The sequence below is a fragment of the Peromyscus eremicus genome, chromosome X (genome assembly GCF_949786415.1).
Source record: "Peromyscus eremicus chromosome X, PerEre_H2_v1, whole genome shotgun sequence".
Classification (NCBI taxonomy): Eukaryota; Metazoa; Chordata; class Mammalia; order Rodentia; family Cricetidae; genus Peromyscus; species Peromyscus eremicus.
Window position 1 is genome coordinate 113,951,080 of NC_081439.1, and position 9,615 is coordinate 113,960,694.

The window sequence follows — 9,615 nt, forward strand, 5'->3', positions numbered from 1 at the left end:
TGCCTAGCATGTTTGAAGCCATGGTTTCTCCCATGGTACTCCTACCACCCAACACACACTGAATCAAGGACTGGACAGATTTGGTGGCACATGCCTGTAATCCCAGTATTTGGAGACTGAGGCAGGAGAAGCACTGTGAGTTTACGGTCAGTCTGGGCTTCAACAATAACAACACCAAAAAGAGGCAAGGAATTTATGGAGTATTTGGGGAAAAGACTTCTCACAAAGGGGAAATTTGAAAATGAAGGGTTTTGTAAGCCACCGAAAAGAAATTCCTCCGAAATCATTTCTTCATTGCACTGTTTGCCTTAAAGATCTATTTCTATATTTTAATCATGTGTGTTCATATGTGAGCACAAAAGGGAGCACTGGATCCCTTGGAGCTGGAGTTACGATAGCCTGTGAGCCATTCAGTGTGGCTTCTGGGACCTGAACTCAGGACCTCTGCTCGCTAATTGCTGATTCATGACTCTAGCCTTTCACCTTAGGTCTTGAGACAGGGCTTGTGACTGGACCCAGAATGAGTCATTTTGGCTAACGTGTCTGGCCAGCACGCTCCCAGTAGCTACGTGTGTGTCTTTGTTACCTGTTGCTTTGGTTACACACGTATGGCGCCATGCTTGTTTTGAATCAGGTGTTGGAAATTGGAACACTCAGGTCCTTATGCTTGCTTGCACAGGAAGGATTTTATCCTTTGTGCCATCTCCCTGGGCTCTCTTCTTAACTTTGTATCTTGAAATAATGTATAGATTTACAAGAAGTTGCCCTTTTCCCAGTCTCCCTCAACAAATGTATTGCACACAACAATATATACTAGAAAGGATATATACTAGAACATTTGACATAGGCACAATGCCTGTCCACTTCTATCTTATCTTATTACATGTATAGATTTGTGGACCTACCAACGCAATCAAACTATTGAGCTATTCCCTCACCACAAAGATCTCCCTCCTGCACCCCTTACTACTGTAGTCTCCCCGACCTCTCCTCTGCTAGCCCGACCCCTGCTATTACTTTATTCTCCATTCTATTCTTTCGACACTTGAAAGTACAATTTCCGAGTGTGGTAATACAGACCTATAACCCCAGCACTCAGGCTGAGACTGGAGTATAATACATTCAGGGCCAGCATGGATGGGCTACACAGTGATATCCTGTTTCAAAAACCAACAGCCCCCAAAGGTAATTTACTCAAGAAAATAGATCAACATCTCTAGTTTTAACAGAATCTCAGGCATGCACCCCACCCTTCTGCAATGTCCACGCTGAATGTACAGCCAGCTGTAAACCATACACAAATTGCAACTGTCCTGTCAAGAAGGGAATGCTCTGAAGAGAGACACTTACACCTCGAGCTATCAGAACTGAGATTTTCCCAGAAATTTCACTCTGGGGGCAAGTTAAGTATGAGACTCAGGTGCTCACAGGAAGGGACTTCCCACAGTTCTGACAACTTAGCAGACCACCTTGTAAGACAGACTGAAGAGAGCCACCTAAGACAATGAGTCAGTGTTGACGAGGACCACACCTCGACCAGGACTGCCTAATTATCAATATGCCTTGCCTATGGTTAAACATAATCTCATGTCAAAAGGAGGGAAATTTTGACCATCCTTTTGTTCCTTTTCCAGTGTGGCCATACTGAATAAATCTCGCCCCGCTTTTCAATATTACTCACACCTTGGAGTGGTATGTTGGGGAGGGGTGGTCAAGGCTAGTGTTGGGGGTTAGCAGTGCTTAGACTTTCAACCTAGAAGCTCCATTTACACAGCTAAAGCCTGGTCTGCCATTCTAGAGGTATTGACTTTAACGTTAATGTTTAGAGCAAGGACAGTCCTCCTGTCTATCCATTCTGCGATTAGCAAACTCTTATCTTTATTTAGCTTAACTTTAGAGATGCCCTCTTGTACTCTCATGTCCCCATCACACAGTGTCCTGTTGTAGCCGGAGTGTAGAGGGGACAAAAGCCTGGGCAATCCCCCCACCTGAAAAAAATCTGGATTCAGCCAACCAGCCACAATACAGAGAGAACCAATGGCGAAAATAAAGACAGGTTGCTTATCAGGGCGGACTGGAAAGAGGGCTAGGTAAAGGTGTCTTGTGCTTCCCGAGTCCATGTTTGGGGGGGAAAGCACAGGTTTTCAGTTTGAGGAGGAAATGAAGTGGGACAGGAGGCATGTGGAAATGAGCTGAAGCCTGGTTGATCCTTGTCTTAGTTCTGGGTCTCCAAGGTGCTCAAACTCTTACTGCAGTCTTGGCTTGAGGTCAGCTATCTGGTCCTTATATGACGATTGCTTCTGCTCAGGTAACTATGTGATCTCGTCAACGGAATTGCCCCTAACTGAGAAAGGGCCTGTTCTATGAGGTTTTCTTCTTCCTGGAATCCAAGATGGCTGGAGGTTCAGGAAAATGCTTTATCACTATGCCTTCGGCCTGAGTAAAGGGGATAAACAGAAAATGAAGCAGAGATGTCAGCCTTTTATGCTGTATTTGGTTCCTTTGACACTCTCTGAGGAATGAATTGTTTGTTTGAAACTGAACTTCATGTAGGCCAGGTTGGCCTGGAACTTACTATGTAGCCAAGGATGACCTTGAACTGTTGATCCTCCTGCCTCTACTTCCCAAGTGCTGGAATGATGTGGGAACCACTATGGTGGGTTTCAGAGTGGGTGTTTTTCAGCACAAACAATTTTGAAGTGTCTGTTATCTCAAACAAGCATCACCCTTTTCTATTCCTTTTACCTAGTGGAAAGGTTTGAGTCTCAGGAAGCCTGGAAGGCTCACAGGAAATCCCAGAATTCTTTTAACAACAGGTCAAACAATCTGGCCTCCAGCAACTGAAGTTTTCCAGCATGACTGACTGTGATACCTGGGATGACTTGAATTCCAAGGTGGACTGTGAACATGTCATCTACCTGATAGATATCTACAAGGGTCATTCTCTGAGATAATCTAAATGGAACAACACCTCAAAAGGACTTGTGTGAGCAGAGCATCTCTCCCAGACACTCTAGCCCACTGAAATGACGTCAGGAAAGGACTCCAAGTCATGCAAACGCCTGGAAGAAGAAGGCCAAAGGGAGGGGTCCTGGCTGTTCCATGATTGGGGTTAATTTGGATCCACTACCTTTTCTCTTGGGCTGTTTGTTTTTTTTTTTTTTATTAAAAAAAAATCTTTATACTTGGGCCTAATTCACCTTTCTCATCACAAAGGACTCCAAGGTCTCCTTACCTTACCAGTAGTACATACACACAGCCAGGCTCAGAACCTTTAAGATGTGGTGTCCTGGGCTGGAGAGATGGCTCAGTGGTTAAGAGTACCGGCCGCTCTTCCAGAGGACCTGGCTTGGATACTAGCACACACATGGAGGCTCACAGCTGTGTGTACCTCCAGGTCCAGTGGATCTGACTCTATCTTCTGGCATTTGCTGGTGCTGCATACATGTGCACAGATAGACACACTTGCAGGGAAAGTGGCCATGCACATAATAACTTTAAACATTAAAAACAACAAAGCATGTGGCACCCTTTAGAAGAAATAGCTTCAGACTAGTGGCTCCCTCCACAGCCAGGGCCAGACAGAGGGGCTAGTATCTACCTCAGAGGAGACTTCCGGTCCTGGCCATCAGGCCCAGTTCCCTGCTTTCTCAAGAAGAACTCCATTGCCTCCCAGGACTATTGTCACTTCCCCCATTCTCAGCTGCTTTGGTTTCTTGGGGGGATCACTCTGAGTGGCTCGTCCTGTGCGGTCTCCAGTTTCCGGGGAGTGGAAAAGCACGGCTATACTGGCTAGCACGTTGGCGTCGGCTCTGTCCCTTACTTGCTGTGAGGCCCTACTGCGAAGAGCAAGGAATCGGAACACTCAGAGCCTTGGGCTACTTACCTACAAAATACGGACAGAGACCAACAGCTCTTCTGCCTTCCCAAAGACAAACGTTGAGGTCGAAGGGGAACTGTGACATCAGTGTAATAAAGGTCTGGGAGAGAAAACACAGTGACCAAGGCATTATTAAAATACAATGTTGCCAGTACTCTGTTTTTCAAAGATTTATTTTTAAGTGTGTGTGCATGTGCGTGTGCGTGTGTGCGTGCGTGCATGCGTGTGTGTGTGTGTGTGTGTGTGTGTGTGTGTGTGTGTGTGTGTGTGTCTGCATGTGCTCACACCAAGGGTATCCAAAAAGTCCCAAAAAGGTATTGGATTCCATGGAACTGGAATGACATGCGATTGTGAACTGCCCAATGTGGGGGACAATCAGGTCCTGTACCAAGAATAGTAAGTGCTCGTTTTTTTTTCCCTCCATCCTTGGCTTCTTAGATTTTTAATTCTTTTTTTTTTTTTTCTGAGACAAAGTCTCATTGTGTGGCTCTGACTGGCCTGGAACTTGCTCTCTAAACCAGGCTGGCTTTGAATTCACAGAGATCCACCTGCCTCTGCCTCCAGAGTGCCGGGATTAAAGGTATTAGTCACCACACCCAGGCCGGACTTCTTATTTATTTTTTTAAGTTTTCACTTACTTATTTTTATGTCTGTGGACCACGTGCATGCCTGGTGCCTGCAAAGGCCAGAAGAAGGGATCAGGTCCCCTGGAACTGGAGTTATAGAAGGTTGTGAGCCACCATGTGGTTGCTGGGAACTGAACCCAACTTGGCCTAACTGCTGAGTCATCTCCCCAGCATTAAGAAAACACTGCTAAAGTAACTCTTGTAGGCACCTCTGACCTGAGGCCCATGGGCCACATGCATTCCAGGATAGCTTTGAATGAGGCCCAACACAATTTAGATAATACCATCTTATCATAAAGAGCTGACACTATTTTGTTTTGTTTGTCTCTGAGACAAAGTCTCATTCTAGCCTAAGTCCACCTGGAATTCACTATGTAAGCAAGACTACAAACTAACAAAGCTCTTCCGTTGAAGCCTCCCCAGCGCTTCTGGGAATATCGGCTTGCATCACAACTCTTACAAAGGCTTCCATGCTTTACCTTAAGGGGTTCTTTGTTGTAGATTTGGTTTGTTTCTTTGGTGTCCTTTTTCTCTTATGTTGACTTTTAGCATTGTTTATTATATGTTTAGCTACAAGGAAAAGGCCATGGGATATTAATAAATCAATTAAAATGTGGCATCAAATTAACCCAATAGCCATTTAAATGACAAAAAAAGATACATGAAGAGTTTGGCTCAGCAAGTAAAGGTGCTTGCTGCCAAGCCTAACAACCAAAGTTCCATGCCCAGGCCCCACATGGTGGGAGGAGAGAACCGATTCCTGCAAGTTGGCCTCTGACCTCTATGCACATACAGAACAAATACACGTTACAAATAGAATTTGATCCCATGCTGGGGATATAGTGGGTAGAATTCACACAGGACTGAGTTCCATCCCCAGCAATGCATAAACCATATGTGATGGCTCATGCCAGCACTAAGGAAGCCGAGGCAGGAGGTTAAGGAGTTCCAGATCATCCTTAATATAGAGCAGCAAGTTAAAGGCCGACTTAGACTACATGCGACCTTATCTCAAAAGAAAAATAGAACAACAACAGAATGTTATATCCTTAGCAAGGACACCTAAGCAAGGCATGATGGTACACACTTGTAATCCCAGCACTGAAGAGACAAAGGAATATCTGTGAATTTGTACTACATAGTGAGACTCCCATGTCTCAAACAAAGTACCATTGTGGTTTCCCAACCATAAATTATGTCCATATTATTTGATTGTAAAAGTCAGTCAGAAATACAGTGGTGGCCTATCACCAATCTAATTCAATTTTCAGAGTTCATCACCTAGCTGTGTGTGCGTGTGTGCGTACGTGAGTATGTGCGTGAGTGCGTGCCTGTGTGTGTGTGTGTGTGTGTGTGTGTGTGTGTGTGCGTGCATGCTTGCGAGGCTGACTGCCTGTCCTAGATCCCTGGGGCTTTGAGCTGAGATCATCATCAGACTCCTGCTACAGGCTAATTAATCATCACATCAGCTCATTGCAAAACCAAGTGGCCATGCTGATCCACTAATGCAGGCCTCCCAAATAATTAGAGCATCGAAAGAGAAGGAAACAGCCTAATCTCCTTCTAGGATTAGCGGACAGAAGTTCCTGAGATGTAATGAGTTCCTGGTAACCTGGAAGTATGCTCCTGACTCAGTACTTTTTCTACCTTTTCCAGTCATATTAAAAAAAAAAAAAACCCTACCCAGAAATACAAAGGCCCATTGTATTGGCCAGCCAGATCCAAGCCTTTCAAATATCCGTCTCCCTGTACACAATTTTAAACTGGCTGGAAACAGCTGTCAGTCAACCATCTACCCTTCCTGCTTGTGTGATGCCAAACTGCTCTGACAGCTTTTGAAATGCATTTACCAATGATTTGGGTCTATAGCAAATCTTCATTTTCTTCTGAAGGAGCTTGTAGTTTTGATGCATGTTTGGTCAACAGGAACTGGGAAGAGGGAATAACTTTGACAACTCCTCCATTTTTCCCCCCTGACCACTGAAATATTTAGCTGTCTGCAAGATACCATAATAAGTGGCTGACAGTGAAAAGGATTTTCAGCGGAGCACGTGATTGCTAGCACAGTAGCAGATGCCTTGGTTTTCCGCTGTTGTGTCCGAGAGGATGGGCTGTTGCAGAAATCCATAGCGTTTGCTTTCTTTCGTTCTTTCTTTTTTACAGAATTGCCATTGAATCTAACTCTTTAACTGGTAGAGACATGCTATAAATCATACACGGGGAAGGTAGACAGATCTAAATGTGTTAGCTGTGGGATCTTGGAAAAGTCCAACACTATGTCTCAATACTAGGCATCTCATCTGTAACTGGGCAAACATCTGTAGAACTGTTGCAAGATTTTTTTTGTCTACACTGTGACAGGCAGACGGTGCTTCTCAACTTTTAACACAACTCTTTAGCTTGGGGATCTTGGTGAGATTCTGACCCTGGATGAGCTGCTTTAGGGTGAAGCTCAAGGTCTCTATTGCTAAGTTCCTAGGTGATGTATGTGCTGCTGGTACCACACTTGGAATAGCAAGTCTTCTTGTTCCCTGCCTCCCTCCCTGCCTCCCTCCCTGCCTCCCTCCCTGCCTCCCTCCCTGCCTCCCTCCCTGCCTCCCTCCCTGCCTCCCTCCCTGCCTCCCTCCCTGCCTCCCTCCCTGCCTCCCTCCCTGCCTCCCTCCCTGCCTCCCTCCCTCCCTTCCTTCCTTCCTTCCTTCCTTGCTTTGAGATAGGATATCTTATAGTGTAGGCTGGCCCTGAACTTGGTATATAGGAGGATGACCTTGGTCTCCCACCTTCTGCCTCTACTTCCCAGGTGCTAGGATATATAGGCATGCACAAGTACTCCAAGCCCTAGCAAGGGGCTTGTTATCATTTGAAAGAGCTTATCATAGTTAGTGCTTAATAATAGTTACTACAAAATAGTTACTTATAATAGTTACCACAAAATACTTCAAGCATTCATTTTGTTTATTTTTCCAGACAGTGTCTCTCTGTGTATCCTAGGCTAACTAGGAACTTACTATATATGTTAGGTTCACCTTAATTTTGCTTTAATCCTCCTGTCTTTGACTCTCTCTTAAAAATATTTTATGGGTATAATTATTTTGCCTGCATATATGTCTGCCTGTGCACTACATGCAGTACCCATAGAGGCCAGAAGAGGGCGGTAGATTTCCTGAAACTGAAGTTACAGATGAATTGTTGGCCACCATATGGGTGCTGAGAATTGAACTAGGTTCTCTGAAGAGCAGCCAGTGCTGTGAATGGCTAGACCATGTCTCCAGTCCCCTGTTGCCTTTGCCTTTCACATCCTGGGATGGTAGGTGCAAGCAACAGCTCAAGGCTAAATCACTCATTTTAAAAGTACCAAGAAGAGAAATAAGAGGATCACTTGAGCCCAGGAGTTCAAGATTAGCTTGGATAGCATAGTGAGAATTCCCATCTCAAAAAAAAAAAAAAATCCAATACACATTGTGTTGTTTGGTTTGAGTTTTTGAAACAGAAGTCACATGGCCTTAAATTGACTATAGCCAAGGATGTTCTTGAACTCTCTAATTCTTGGTCTTCTTGCTTCTACCTACCAAATACTGGTTGTTTACATGTGTGTGTCGCTGTGCTTGGCTCCAAAAATAAATTATTTCAAATTTTGTTTCAATGTCCAAGTAAATTAATTCCTAACTTTGACTCCCAAGACTTACAACTGTACACAAGTAATTTACTGTGGAGTTTCATTTGCGCACACGTGTGTGTGTGTGTGTGTGTGTGTGTGTGTGTGTGTGTTTTGTGTGTTTTGTGTGTTTTGTGTGTGTGTACCTGTGTGTGCATGCCAATTTTGCCATCTACCTTCCATCTCAGGATTAATCAGTTTTCTCAACACTGGCACAATTTACAATTTGTTGATTCAAGACAGAATTATATTGTTTTTCTCTCCCTCGATGGACTAAAATCGGCCCACCTCCCCAAGAAATCATTTCTTTTTACTTTACTGAAACAAGTTTGTCTGCTGTCTATGTTGATTGCAGCCTGAATCACCGCCACCTCATGTGTTCATGAAGTCAGTGATTCACAAAGCAATTACCCAGCTAATTAGAAAATGCATTTGGTGAGCTGGACATTCCCCACAGCCACCTCCCCTTCTCTGTCAGAACTCAGAGTAGGTGTCTCTTTAATGTGTTGAAAATCTTTGGACTAACCAAGTGATCAGTCAAAAACTAAATGAACAGAATGAGGGAAAGAGCCAGAGTTAGTGATCTTGGGCCTAGCCAGCCTCAAGGACAGTGTTGTGGTTCATTCCTCCTTTCTCTGGGACTGACTTCAACTGCCTTTGATGTAGTAAATGGGACCTTAATGCCTGTAGCTGGGTCCACTTTCGTTACCCTGGTTCGTACTTAGTCCTGGTGACTAATGTTCTGCCCTGGCATGTTGTCTATCACTTCCAGATTATAGGTGTAGCAAATATTTTCTCAAAGCAATAATCCTAACTTGACATTCTGCAGCTAGAATAATGCAGCGAGGCTCTGGTGGAGTCCTCCATTTTGAATCTTTTATCATGGGCGAACAGTCACAGCACCTCCAGCTTCCTTCAGTTGTAAATTGCTCTTTCTAGGCATGCTCTCTCTAAATGGCAGAGCAATCTTCGATCTTTTTCATAATAGCACTTTCTAAATCCCAGCCTCTGCTTCCATGTGCGCACAGGCTATCTCCCGAGAAGCTGTCACGGCCCTCCCGCTTAATCGCTTGCCGAAATGAAAGTATCTAGAACTTCTTCCCCGAATTCCTCTAGAAAGCCCAACTTTATACACTGTCCTTGCACAGCTCCTTTTGAAGTGAACTGGGATGACAGGATGACGCTGGCCTAACAACACTGAGGTGGCAGACACACCTTCTGTGACAGATAATGACGACCGTTGCCCTGTCTCTTGTTGCAAGTTTCCTGTTTGGTAGCTGCTTTCAGGATGAATCATACTCGTTTCCCCAGACACAGCTTTGCCTCCTCCTGCTCTGCGCTTTGGAATACATATGGCAGCCCCTTGTCTAGCTGGGTCCTTTCTTCACTAGTCCACGTTCATTCCTTTACGTCACTGAGAGTGAAGTTTCTTTCAGCGTGGACTGGAACTAATGGCT